The sequence below is a fragment of the Leucoraja erinacea genome, chromosome 16 (assembly GCF_028641065.1).
Source record: "Leucoraja erinacea ecotype New England chromosome 16, Leri_hhj_1, whole genome shotgun sequence".
Taxonomy (NCBI): domain Eukaryota; kingdom Metazoa; phylum Chordata; class Chondrichthyes; order Rajiformes; family Rajidae; genus Leucoraja; species Leucoraja erinaceus.
Window position 1 is genome coordinate 36,197,250 of NC_073392.1, and position 14,419 is coordinate 36,211,668.

A 14,419-nucleotide genomic window follows, 5' to 3' on the forward strand; every position below is an offset into this window, starting at 1 on the left:
ATCCTCTCCACAGCAACTCTATCCAAGCCTTTTGGTATTCTGTACGTTTCAATTAGATTCCCCCCCATTCTTCTAAACTCTAGCGTGTACAGGCCCAGTGCTGACAAACACTCATCATAGGTTAACCTACTCATTCCTGTTCCTCAGTCCAATGTGTCGTCAGGAGTTTCAGCACCACCTCCTTATTGACCTCAAACTGCCCTGGTATATTTGTACTCTTCACACTGATCTCATTGTCCTACTCCTCGGTGAATACAGATACAAAGTAGTCATTTAGTACCTCACCAACATCCTCCTTCATCTTTGACGGCCCTTTCTTCTCCCCAGTTGACCTCTTATTTTTACACACATGTAAAAAGCCTTAGGATTTTCATCCTTAGCTGAGGAAAGAAGCAGCAGGTTCCCTGAAAACGAAGCCAACCCCAGTGGTGGCATGTAGAGGTAGATTCAGATTCAGATTAGTTTATTGTCATGTACACTAGCGTGCAATTAAGTTCCTTGTTCACATCAAGCTCACTGTGTGAACATTATACATACAGGAATATTAGTAGGAGCAGCCCCCAATTAGACTCTTAGAGAATGTGATGCTGCATGAAATGTGAACAAAGAAATTGCCCTGTTTTCAATTCCATGTAACTTCTCCACAAGATGGCAGTGCACAATACTTGACTACTTGGTAGTTGCTCCACTCAAGAGTATCCAGGGTCTGCAGAAGGGTCTAGACCCAAAACATCACCCATTCCTTCTATCCAGAGGTGCTGCCTGTTCCTGTGGAGTTACTATCTTCGGTGTAAAGCACATCTGCAGTTCCTTCTTACACGGCTTCCAGGGGCTCAGCAGGACCAGGTTTTAGGAATGACAAAGGCAGCTTTCTTTAAGAAAGACAGTAGATTAAGATTACCCAACAGTGCCAAGATGAATGTCCATATTCCTGTTGATATGTTGCACATTTGCTGCTCATCATACCAAGTCCTCTTCCAGCCTTTCAACTCATGAGCATCCATGTTTCAGCAGGATAAGTATTCAAGTTGAAATTTATAATTGAAAGCTTGTTCACTCCCCCATATCTCAAACCCAAGTGGCACAGAGGTAGAGCTGCTGCCTTACAGCGCCAGTGACCCGGGTTCAATCCTGACTACAGATGCTGACTATATGGAATTTGTATGTTCTCCCTGTGACTGCATGGGCTCTCTCTGGGTGCTCTGGTTTCCCCCATATTCTAAAGATGTGTAGGTTTGTGCATTAACTGGATTTCTAAATCATCCTTAGTGTATAGGATAGAACTAGTGTGTGGGACATTGCTGGTCGGCATGGACTCGGTGGGCCGAAAGGCTTATTTCCATGCTGTATCGCTAAACTAACCTAAACAACTTATTGTGACAGATCCGACTTGCAAGAAGAGTCTTTACATACTGTCGCCAAGGTGGAGTAAATTTAGGCAGATATCAGTCTTTGTTTATGCACTGACTTGTCACGTCTCATTCTCAGAATGCATTGCAAGGTGGCACATATTATCAGTGTCATCTCACTATAGATAGGTCCAAGATGTTACTCTTTGACTTCCTGGTGGAAATAACCCTGTGCTTCCATGCAATTAAAATTAGAAATCAACTAGAGGTAAGTCAAGTTGCATGCCTGTTCGAAGATGAAAGTCACTGCCATCATACTTATAGATTGATGGCCTTCATACTCATGGTCAGACTGACATATTATATTTTATCCATTTGCAGATAATGAGCATGACTATTAAGGCTGGAATAGCCATGGGTTTGAAGCCACAACCGTGAAGTAATAGATGGCAAAAGTTGGTCCTGCGTCTGGTGGTCTGCTCTTTCAAACATCTGTCCCTTTTGTCCGATGGGAAGAGAAAGATAGGGACATGTTTTTGATTATGTTGGCTCCTTTTCTGAGGCACCACGAATTGTAGATGGAGTCAATGGTGGAGAGTCTGGCCTGTCTACATCTACAACTCTTATGCATGTTCTTGCAGTCTTGGGCAGAGCTGTCCCTAAACCAAGCCATGATGCAGCCTATACTTCCCATGGTGCATTGGTAAAAGTTTGTAAGAGTCATTGGAATATGCGAACTTTCCTCAGTCTCCCACAGAGTTGAGGTGTTGGTGTGCCTTCTTGGCTGTTGCTTCAAAGTGGTTGATCCAGGATAGATCGATGGTAATAATAACATCATGGAACTTGAAACTTTTAACCAATTCCATTTTGGCTATTTTGATGCTGATTGGAGCATGATTGAGGTTTCCTGAAGTCGACAACTAGTTCCTCCATCTTGCTGACATTGAGCAGAGATTGTTGTCTTGACACCATGTTACTAAGTGCTCTATCTCTTTCCTGTACTTCATCTCGTCACTGTTCGTGATCCGACCCACCTGCATTCTGCAAACTTATAGATGGAGTTAGAGCTGCATTTGGCCCCATAGTCGTGAGTGTACATGGATTATTGTGGGGGACAAAGAACACATCTTGTGAGAATTATTAAGCAGGAGGTTTTAGACAATCGACAATAGACAATAGGTGCAGGAGTAGGCCATTTGGCTGTGATCTATGGGTCAGAAAGTTGAGGATCCAGTGACAGAAGAGGGTGCTGATTCCTAGGTTCAGAAGTTTGCAGATGAGTTTGGATGAGTCATGGGTCATACATCATGTAAACAGGCCCTTTAGCCTAACTCGCCCATACAGATCAACATGTCCCAGCTAAACTGGTCCCACTTGCCTATGTTTGGCCCACATCCCTCTAAACCTGTACTATCCATGTACGTCCAAATCTATCTATACAGTACTAAAACTCTCATCTTCACCACTTCCTGTCTGCGCTGTAATTACATTTGCGCAAAAATGATCCCCCATAGCGCTACGATTTTTCGCCACATTATTTGTACATTCTCCTTATGACCACATGGTTTTCTCTGGTTTCTCCCACATCTGAAAGAAGTGCAGATTTGTAGGTTAATTGGCTTCTGTAAATTGTCCCTGGCATGTTGGATACAACTGGTGTACGGTAGATTGCTGGTCGGTGTGGACTTGGTGGGCCTAAGAGCCTGTTTCCATATATATGTTTTACATATATATCTCAATTTTTTGAACCACATACGGTTGAATATGTGGCATTATTTTTGTCTTGTTTCTATAGTCAAATGGTAAGGTTGATTGATTTATTTGTGCAGAACAGTGATGGAAGTCTGACTCCTCTTGTCTTGATTCTAAGCTTTTGGTTCTCTATAGCAGCATGAATTATAATCTGATTTCCATACATGAATGTACTGTCATTCATGTGCTGCACCTGTTGATCAGAGCCTGGCTCTACTGTGGAATGTAATTACTCTTACTCATACCTAATCCAATTTGAAGCATAAATGTTGCATTCTGCACGAGATTGCACAATTTCAAGCTGAAAAATGCAAAAGGTCCCCCCCCCCCCCCCCCCACTTGGTCGCTGCGCTCCCTCACAATTTCTCACTCTCAACTCTCACCCAATGTTGGCAGCCCTGCCCACCCCCACCCTCCCTCACACACCCCCCTCCCCATAACCCACCTACCACCAACACCCTACCCCCATATACCCCCTCCCCCACACCCCCTCCCCCCCCTCCCCACACACACCCCCTCCCTCCACACACCCCCCTTCCCCCCACAACCCCCCTCCTCCACACACACCCCCCCCCCACACACACCCCTCCTCACACACACACCCCTCTCCTCCACACACACCTCCTCCCCCACACCCACCCCTTCCCCCCACACACACCCCCTCCCCCACAACCCCCCCCCCCCCACACACACCCCTCCACCACACCCTGTCCCCACACGCCCCCTCACCTCACACTCTCCCTTACCACCCACACCCCTCTACCCCTCCCACATACACTCCCTCCCCTACCCCCACAACCCCTACCCCCACAACCTCACAAACCCCCTCCCCACATACACCCTCCCCCTTCCCCCACACACCCTCCCCCTTCCACCACACACACTCCCCCTCCCTCACACACTTCCTTCCACACACTGCCCGCCCCCCACAGACATCACCTGCCCCACCAGCCCCCGACAGGCCCCGCCTGAAGCCGTCCCCATCCCCCGGCTACAGAACGCTCCCGCCGTTGCGGTGGAGGAACAGGTGAGTGGTGGAATAATGCATTGAGGAATGGGTTCCATTGGGGGACCTGGCCTCCCGTGTGACTGGGACCCAACGGGTCCCACTTAGTCTAGTGTTTCTTAAATGTTGCAATATTACTTGCCTCAACTACCTCCTCCAGCAGCTCGTTCGATACACCCACCACTCTCTGTGTGAAAACGTTACTACTCAGGTCACTGTTAAATGTTCCCCCCTCATATTAAAACTATGTCCTCTGGTTCTTTATTCCCTTATTCTGGGCAAGAGACTCTTTGTGTCTACCTGATCTATTCCTCTCAAGATTTTGTAAATGATGGCGTTGAAGGTGAAGCTACAGTCTATAAATAAGAGTCAAATGTAGGCGTCTTTCTGCGAGAAAATTCCATTGAACAACTAGAAAAAACAACTGGTTAAGTTATGCCGAGTTATTAAACTGTACATTTGTGTGCAAGTGCTTCAGTCCAATGACAACGGTTGTAAATGCCATTAATACCCTTGCTCATCAGTTCTGGACACTTTCTATGTCTCTCGGAGCCAAATGCACCAGTTTTTCTTGTTTCACTAGTAACTAAATCTTCCATTAGGCAAACATTCAGAGAAAGGGAAAAATTTAAACCTTTCCAGCTCTGAGTAGGAACTTTCCTCCAACAGCTGTCTTATTTTATGCAAGCCTGAACTGAATGCATCCAATCTTAAAATATCAATCACTGGGTTTGACATTTCCTGCAAGCTTCATCTGTAAGACAAACGGGAGAATTGGACCCAAATGGAACGACAAATTGCCGAATGCAGATGGAATTATTTGGGCTTGTTTATACTCAGTGATTTACTTGAGTTCAGAGTAAATGCCTTTGCAGATAGAATTATGCTGCGAGACAACCATCTATGCTGCTGCTGAGAACACCTGCCACTAGTATTAATAAATATTGGGTTTAATTGACTACAATTAAATTTAGAAATTTCTAGTGCATAGGATTAATGATTTAAGTGAGCCGGAGTGCTTTAAAATGTAATTTTTTCCAACCCTGCTCAGATAAATGACAGCATCCTCTTTGGTTGAACCCTTGCTATAGTTGAAACGGGTTCCAGAACATTAGGTTAGAACTAGACTAAGTGGGACCCGTTGGGTCCCAGCATCACACGGGAGGGCTGGTCCTCCAACGCAATATTCCACCTCTCCACCAATTCCAATATTGGTGGCCTGTGGGGGGGGGTGGGGGATTTCTGGAGCGCTAGTATGGGTGTTGTGCGCTGAAGGGACTGGTTTCCAGAGGGCTAGTATAGACATTGTGGGCCAAATGAATTATTGGGCTGGCGGCTCAGTCACTCAAGCCTCTTGTGCTGGCAGCTCACTCACTCATGGCTGGTGGGCTCGCAGTTGACTCACGGGTGTTCCTTGAAATTCCATTTCAAGCAGGGTGCAAGGCCACCAAAATCAAGTGCAGTTTCATACCACTTCAAGCAGGGTGCAAGGCCACCAAATTCAAGTACAGTTTCATACCATTTCAAGCAGGGTGCAAGGCCACTAAAGATTGCGAGTCGTAACCTCTCCCACCCCATCTTGCAGAGACTGAGCCAGCCCACACTTCCGGGTTTTATAGTCCCTCCCCCACTTCCACCAGAAGGGGCGTGGCCTTCATGGCGTGATTGACAGGAGAGAGAATTTTTAACACTAATAACTCTTTTAATTTTCATCGATGGGAAAAATCCTCAGCACCTGTTAAGCAGAGGGAGACTCTGAGTAAGATGGCCAAAAATCACAACCGTAGGTGGTTGTGTTTTTTCTAAAATCAATATAAAACGCAAACAGGAAATGGTCAAGATTAGACTTTTAATTATATAGAAAGCAAGGCAAGGCAGCTTTATTCAGGCAACACACCTTTAGTGCTTTCAAACCAAAGGCAACGCAGCTTTAGCACTTTCAAACCAAAGGCAACACATCTTTAGCACTTTCAAACCAAAGGCAACAATGAGAAAAATCCTCTTGACCTCTGACTCTTAGTAAGATGGCCAAAAATCACAGCCATAAGTGGCAGCGTTTATTCTAAAATCAATATACAGAAACAACAGGAAGTGGTCAAGATGAGACTTTTAGTAATATAGATAAGTGGCTTTAATGGAAAGAGTATATACGATTCTGTTATAGAGTTGTACAGCATAGAAATCGGCCTTCAGCCCAGCGATGCTGACCCTTATGTTCATCCGCACTAAGCCCATTTGCCAATCGTTAGGCCCATATCCGTCCATGCCTTGTCTGGGAAGGAACTGCAGATGTTGGTTTAAGACAGGCACAAAATGCTGGAGAAACTCAGCGGGGCAGGCAGCATCACTGGAGAGGAGGAACGAGTGATGTTTCGGGTCAAAATTCTTCCATGCCTTGCCCGTTTATATGCCCATCTAAATTCCTCTTAAACATGATGACTGTGTCTGATTCCACCATCTCCTCTGGCAGCTAGTTCCAGATATCAACCCATTCCCTCTACATAAAAGCTCCACCTCTCAGATCTCCTCACTCTCACCTTAAAACCTGAGCCCTCTAGTTTCTGATACAGTACCTCGGTACACAGAGAAACATATTGTACACATTATCTTATTCACAGCTCACCACTCAGCCTCTTTACTCCAGGGCTGCACGCCCCGTCTATCTAATCTCTCCCCATAATGAAAGTCTTGCAATCCAAATCACATCCTGGTGAACCTCCTTTGTAATCTCTTAAGTGTAATCCCTGCAGCATAGTGGCCAGAACTCCCAAGAGGAGCCCATCCAGAGTTTTGTAAGGTTACAGCATAATGTCCCAAATTTCATATTCTATGTCCTGACCTATCATTCTAATTGTAATTCTAACTATAACTATGGATGATCCCAAAGGTCATTCATTTCCTGTTTTACCCTGTTTGTGTTTTGATTATCGTGAGCTTGGTGCCAGACATATATATACAGATTATCGTGGTGAATGTTCAAAATGAATTTTTCCTCAAATCTTTGCTTGAATTATTGAAGATTCAAGGAAAAAATATTTGATAACGTGCTCCTCTTACAAAACCAGGATTTTTAGATGAACATAGTTCCGCTTCAAATAATGAATAAAAGTTAGCTGTAAGATTATCTGGCCTGACTAGCTATCATTGTTGCAGATGAGTGAAACAGTAAGGAAGAAGCTCCTTGATTTCATTCGATAGCGTTTAAAAATGGCTAGTGGGATCAGAGGCTACGAAGCAGTCATCCTTTGAGGAAAATCTGTGCAGAACATGAATTCCAATATATGCTGCCTTTCCACCTTTGCTCAGTCCACCTGGGCCTACCTGATCTGCCAGTTGCCAAGCACTTTAATTCCCCTTCCCAGTCCCATACTGGCCATTCTGTCCTGGGCCTCCTCCATTGCCAGTGAGACCAAATGCAAATTGGAGAAACAACACCTCATATTGCGCTTGAGCAGCTTACAGCCCAGTGGTATGAATATTAATTTCTCTAACTTCAAATAACCCTTGCATTCCCTTTCTCTGCATCTCTCCCCCACCCAAGTTGCTGTACTAGTTCTAAGGTTGTCTTGTTGAGTCTCATTGTCTGTAACCCGTTTTCACCTAGCTCACAGCTAACAATGGCTTGTTTCCTTTATCATCGTTATTTTTTTGGCATATCTTTCATTCATTTGTTCTATATCTCTCTACATCACCGTCAATATCTCTCGTTTCCCTTTCCCCTGACTCTCAGTCTGAAGAAGAGTCTCGACCCGAAACGTCACCTATGGCCAGGATGTGACAACACACACACAGGGAGACACATACACAAAGGAAGACACACACACACACAGGGAGACAGACACACACACACAGGGAGACAGACAGACACGCACACAGGGAGACAGACACACACACACACAGGGAGACAGACACACACACACACACACACACACACACACACAGACACACACACACACACACACAGGAACACAAACACACACACACACACACACACACACACACACACAGGGACACACACACACAGACACACACAGCACACAGCAGGACACACACACATACACACACACACACACACACACACACACACACACACACACACACAGGGAGACACACACACACACACACACGGACACACACACACACACACATAGGGATACACACACATACACACACACACACACACACACACAGGGAGGCACTCACACAGGGAGACACACACACAGAGACATGCACACACACACAAGGAGACACACACACAGGAACACACAGAGATACTCACACACACACACAGGGAGACACACACAGAGAGACACCCACCACACACAGACAGAGAGACACACACACAGGGAGACACACAGACATACACACACACATACACAGAGACACACACACACACACACAGGGCGACACACACACAGGAACACACACACACACACACACACACACACACACACACACACCTTTCCTCCCCCTCCTCCAGCTCCCTCTCTCTTTCCTCCGTGAGAATTCTGTCATCAGCGTGAGGGTGTGAGAATTGGCTGAAATGCGTGACTCTCACGCCCAAAGCGTGAGAGTTGGCAGCCCTGTTATTCCTTTTCCCCAGAGATGCTGTCCCACCCGCTGAGTTACTCCAGCTATTTGTGTCCAAATGCTGACAAGGGTGAATGTCCTAAATCCGGACTTTGCATCCTGTAAAAAGTATGTACACGAAGGGTGCTATAAACACACGTTTTTGTTGTGCTGGGAATCTATCTGAGTATCTGGAATTTCTCTGTAATTGCTCAATCTGATACCCAATCCTCCAATTGCCAAACCAAGTGTTTCTTGGTGTAGGTCCATCGTTTTTTCTTCTAGGAAGGAGAGAAGTGTTCCCTTGGCTAGTGACCAATACTGGGACTGAAATGCGAGCCTCCCATTTGTTTTCAGTAGCCTTAGGGCAGAGGGATGATAGGGACACTTCTTTCGAGGAAGGTGAGAAAGTGAAAAATGGAGAAGTAAAGAGTTCATATCATGGTCAGAAAACATCCTATGGTCAGATAGTTCCAGTTTAGTTGAGTTTATTGTCACGTGTACTGAGGTAGAGTGGAAAGCTTTTGTTGCGTACTAACCAGTCAGCGGAAAGGCAGAAAGATATAAAATATTGACTGGATTGCAGGTAGACAAAAGTGCTGGAGAAACTCAGCGGGTGCAGCAGCATCTATGGAGCGAAGGAAATAGGCAACGTTTGCACTTTTGTCTACCTTCGATTTTCCAACATCTGCAGTTCCTTCTTAAACGCTTTGACTGGATTGCAATTTGTTTATGAATTTCGGAGGATCAATACTGGAACATATACTGTATTCACAAGTCCATTAGTTGATGAGCATGATTGCTGTCTTGCCATTATTTAAAATCTTCAATGCATTAGTATGAATTATATTATACTCGTATGAACTCAATACACTTTATGATTGCTGTGCCGAATGGGATTTTAAAAAAAATTATTAGCCATGTATTTGCGTGAGCAATAAGTGCGTTCTTTGGGCTGATGAGTAAACCTGTGGGAGTTTAGGAACAAGGCCAGGGTGGCCACGGTAGAGTTGTAGAGTTGCTGCCTTACAGCGCTTGCTGTGCCATAGACCCGGGTTGGATCCCGACTACGAGTGCTGTCTGCACCTTTGGTCCACCGAGTCCGTACCAACCAGCGATCACCCGTATACTAGTACTATCTAGCAATGTTACAAAATTTTGAGATTTAACAAATCAAGTCTGCAATTTATCCCATCAGATAAAGCATAAAAAGAAGTTTAATTTGACACCTAATTTTACTTCGGAGTCACGTGAGTGACTACGTGAAGAACCCACCCAGCGCGCAGGCGCGGCATTACGTCAGCAGCGCAACAGCGGCAGCAGCTGGAGCCAGGCTCTCCAGCGGCAGCATAAAGACAAGACCTCAGGTAAGTGTCTTTTGTGTTACAGAGTCGCTAAACGGAGGAAAAAGAATGGCTTCCCGAAAGCGACCAGCAAGGAGGACTGCCTGCCCAACTCCACCCGAGGAGGGGTCAATATCTGGGCGGCAGCCACCAGCGGCGGAGGAGCTGTTTCGACGCTCCCGCACACCCGAAGCCGAGCCGCTCCCTGTGCCGCCGATTACGACGCCCCGCACAGGGAGGAAAGCAACGCGCAAAACAGACCGGCCGGTGATCTCCGACTCGTCGGAGGAACGGGAACGCTCTCCACCGGCGAAACGGGGAGACAGCCGCATCAGCTGCATGAGGCAGCTGCTTGAGCAGATGCTCGACGAGGAGATGCGGGCTAGGCATCTCCAAGGAGGACGGGCTTTGGCCTCCTCCAAACCATCGCCACACCCTTCTGTTCCCTCTCTGTTCGAGGGCAGCAAGGGAGGCCAGGACTGGGCTGGCCTATCACAAGGGCAGGCGGACGACAGCACAAGTATGCCGGGCGAGCTGGAGGAAGAAGAGCTACTGGGTGTTGTCAGTCGGTACGCGGCGCCCCCGACGACCGGGATGATACTACCACCAAGGATGGCGGCCAGTATCATCAGGCTCTCCAACAAGCCCTTGCAGGAGAAGGTCGTACAGGAGGCCCTTGACACCTATACAGCGCCGCAAAACTGCGAGGCGCTGCGGGTAAAGACCGTAAATGGCCAAATATGGAACCAGCTGGGGCAGCAGATCAGGACTCAGGAGGTGAAAATGCAACGAATCCTGAAGCTCCACACTGCAGCCATTACCGCCTTTGCTCGGTCCGTCGGAGACGCAGAGCTCTCTACACCCCAGCAGGATGTGCTGGCGTTAATGTGCAACACGCAGTACGAGCTCAATAACCTACGGCGTGAAAACATCAGGCCTGCCCTCAACCCCAAATACGCGGGCCTCTGCAAAGCTCCGGCGCCAGAAAGGGAGGCGCTGCTATTCGGAGCAGACTTGGCAAAAAAGCTCAAGGAACTGGAAGAGGCGGCCAAACCTGTAGGCCTTATGAGGGCAGCGCCAGGACCGAGCAGGGTGAAGACACCCAGTTGGCAGCACGCCTCGGCATCCACCAGTAGGTACCGAGCTGGTGAAAGCCTGGTGACCGCCTCCCACTACCCCCAGAGCTCTTTTTTAGAGCGGGGCCCAGGGCGGAGCCGTGGGAAGATACGCCGCCCCACCGCAGCACCAACAAGGACACCCTCGGGCCAAACCCATCGGAAACGCTCCCAGAAATAAACATGGAGGTAGGTGGGTCTGGTTCCTGTCGACATACACAGACAAAGGGTGTTGTATTAACAGGAGGGCGTTTGAGGTTCTTCAAACATGTTTGGTGCTCCCTTACTAACAACGAGTTTATACTCAACAGTATCAGTGGATACAAAATTGAATTCAAATCAGGCATAGAACCGCCAGTTCAGCACATGCCCCAAAGGGTATTCCTTCCCTCAGATTTAGAGAAGGTAGAAGGACAAGCTGAACTAGACAGGCTCGTGGCCAAAGGCATCATAGAAAGGACCAGACACGAGCCGTTGGAATTTGTATCGAATATCTTTCTCAAAACTAAAAAAGATGGTGGATGTCGTATTATCATTGATTTGACATCACTTAATCAGTCTGTTGAGTATCAACATTTCAAAATGGAGACGTTTGTCACTGCCAGACAACTGATCTCCAAGGGATACTTCATGGCAAGCATAGATATCAAGGATGCTTACTATTTAGTACCCATTCATAAGGATCATTACAAATATCTGAAATTTATCTGGATGGGGCAACTATGGCAGTATAGAGCATTACCCAATGGTTTAACGACAGCTCCCAGATTATTTACCAAAATCCTTAAAGTGGCCATGAAAAAATTGAGAGAACAAAAACATTTAGTCGTGGCCTATCTGGACGATGTTCTCATATTAGGGAGAACAAGGGAACTAGCTGTCGCAGGAGTTTTAGCCACTAAACAACTCCTTGAAACATTGGGATTTATTCTACACCCAGATAAATCAATATTGGAGCCAACTACTAACATGGATTACCTAGGCTTCACTATTGACACTATCCGTATGACTGTCACTCTGCCTAGAGATAAAAAAGTTACACTTACAGAAGCCTGTAACAGTTTAATCGCAAAACCGCAACCAAGGATACGGCACGTAGCCAGAGTCATTGGTAGTATAGTAGCAGCATTCCCAGCTGCTCAATATGGGCCCTTGCATTATCAAAATTTGCAAAGAGCAAGGACACATGCACTACGTCTAAGTAGGGGGCATTATGACCGTAAAATGGATTTACCCACTGAAGCCAAATCAGAACTTCAGTGGTGGGTGGATAATATTTGGCACAGTTACAGTCCTATCGCCGTCACCAATCCTAACATAACCATCACTACGGATGCCAGTGCTTAGGCTGGGGAGCTACTAACTCTATAGCCAGCACAGGTGGCAGATGGACTAACTCAGAGGCATCGCTACTACAATCACTTGGCATAAACTACTTGGAGATGCTCGCCGCATTTTATGGGCTAAAAGCATATGCATCCGATATGCGGCATGTGCATGTCAGGGTTATGATTGATAACACAACGGCGGTGTCTTACATCCAGCACATGGGTGGCATAAAATCAGTATCATGCGACAAATTGACTACTATAATCTGGCAATGGTGCGTCGAGAGACATATTTGGCTATCAGCTGCCTACTTACCAGGCAAGCTAAACTCAGTGGCGGACACCAGGTCACGAAAATTCAATGACAACATCGAATGGATGTTAGACCCAAAAATATTTGCTAGAATTGTCAAGCAATACGGTACGCCAGATATAGATTTGTTTGCATCTAGACTAAATCACCAACTACCCATGTATGTGGCTTGGGAACCAGACCCAGAGGCAGCAGCGGTAGATGCCTTCACGCTGGACTGGGGAAATTTCTTTTTCTATGCTTTCCCTCCCTTCTGCCTCATCAGTCGGGTACTCCAGAAAATACAAGCTGACTCAGCTTCAGGTATTCTGGTCGTACCCGACTGGCCTACCCAACCATGGTTCCCAATTTTCCACGACATGGTGGTAGAGTCACCTATGGTTTTTCACAGCCACCCACAACTATTGACTCACCCGGTATCTGGCATAAGCCATCCATGCCATCAAAAATTGAACCTCCTGGTTTCCAGATTCTGAACAGACCTTACCAGGGATTGGGGTTATCAGAACGAACAATCACCACCATGTCGGCATCCCTGCGAGTTTCTACCAAGAAACAGTACTTGACCTACATCAGGAAATGGGAACAGTACTGCCTGAATGCAGGGACATCTTACAAGACAGCTTCGATCACGGACGTGCTGGAGTTCCTGGGCCACTTGCACCATGACCAAAAGATGAGCTACAGTGCCATCAATGCAGCTCGAAGCGCCCTGTCCGCATACCTCATGCCCTTAGGACATCATAATATTGGATCCCACCCCCTGGTTATCAAACTCCTTAAAGGGATTTATAATACCAAACCCCCTACACCTAGATACACCCATGTGTGGGATGTTAGTGTAGTTTTGCAACACCTTCGAGGTTGGCCTCCGGTGGGATCCTTGAGCCTGGAGCAGTCCACTATCAAGACCCTCATGCTCATGGCGCTCGTCTCTGCTCAGAGGGTTCAGTCGCTGCATCAATTAAGACTGGACTACATGGTGACCACCCCAGATTCCATTACTTTTACCATGCCGGGGTTGGTTAAACAGAGCAGGCCAGGTATATCCAACTCTCCGTTAATCTTCCGGGCTTACCCTCCAGAACCTAGGCTATGTGTTGTGACCCACCTACATGATTACATAGACACAACCCAAACACTTAGAGGGAGTGAGAAAGCCTTATGGGTCAGCCATAAAAAGCCTTTTGGACGGGTTACCAGCCAGACAATATCTAGATGGTTGAAACAGGTCCTAAATACCGCGGGGATTAACACGGATGTTTTTAAATCCCATTCAACCAGGGCAGCGTCCACGTCAGCGGCGAAACGGATGCAGGTTCCCATAGACCACATCCTTAGTACAGCGGGATGGTCAAGGGAATCGACATTCCAAAAATTCTACCACAAACCGCTGATGGAGAAGGACGTCTTTGCGGAGAAAATTTTAGAATCCGCAAATTTATAATTTAAAGCCCAGGGGAGCTATTTTTGTTATTGTTAAATAAACATTTTTGTTTTAAAAAACTAACAAATTCGTTGGTCTTTAGATACCACTTCCTCCCTCGATGATCTTTCGGCAGTGAGTGATATAACTGTTACACGGTTTGAAATCACAGACCTTTGAAGTCTTCACGTAGTCACTCACGTGACTCCGAAGTAAAA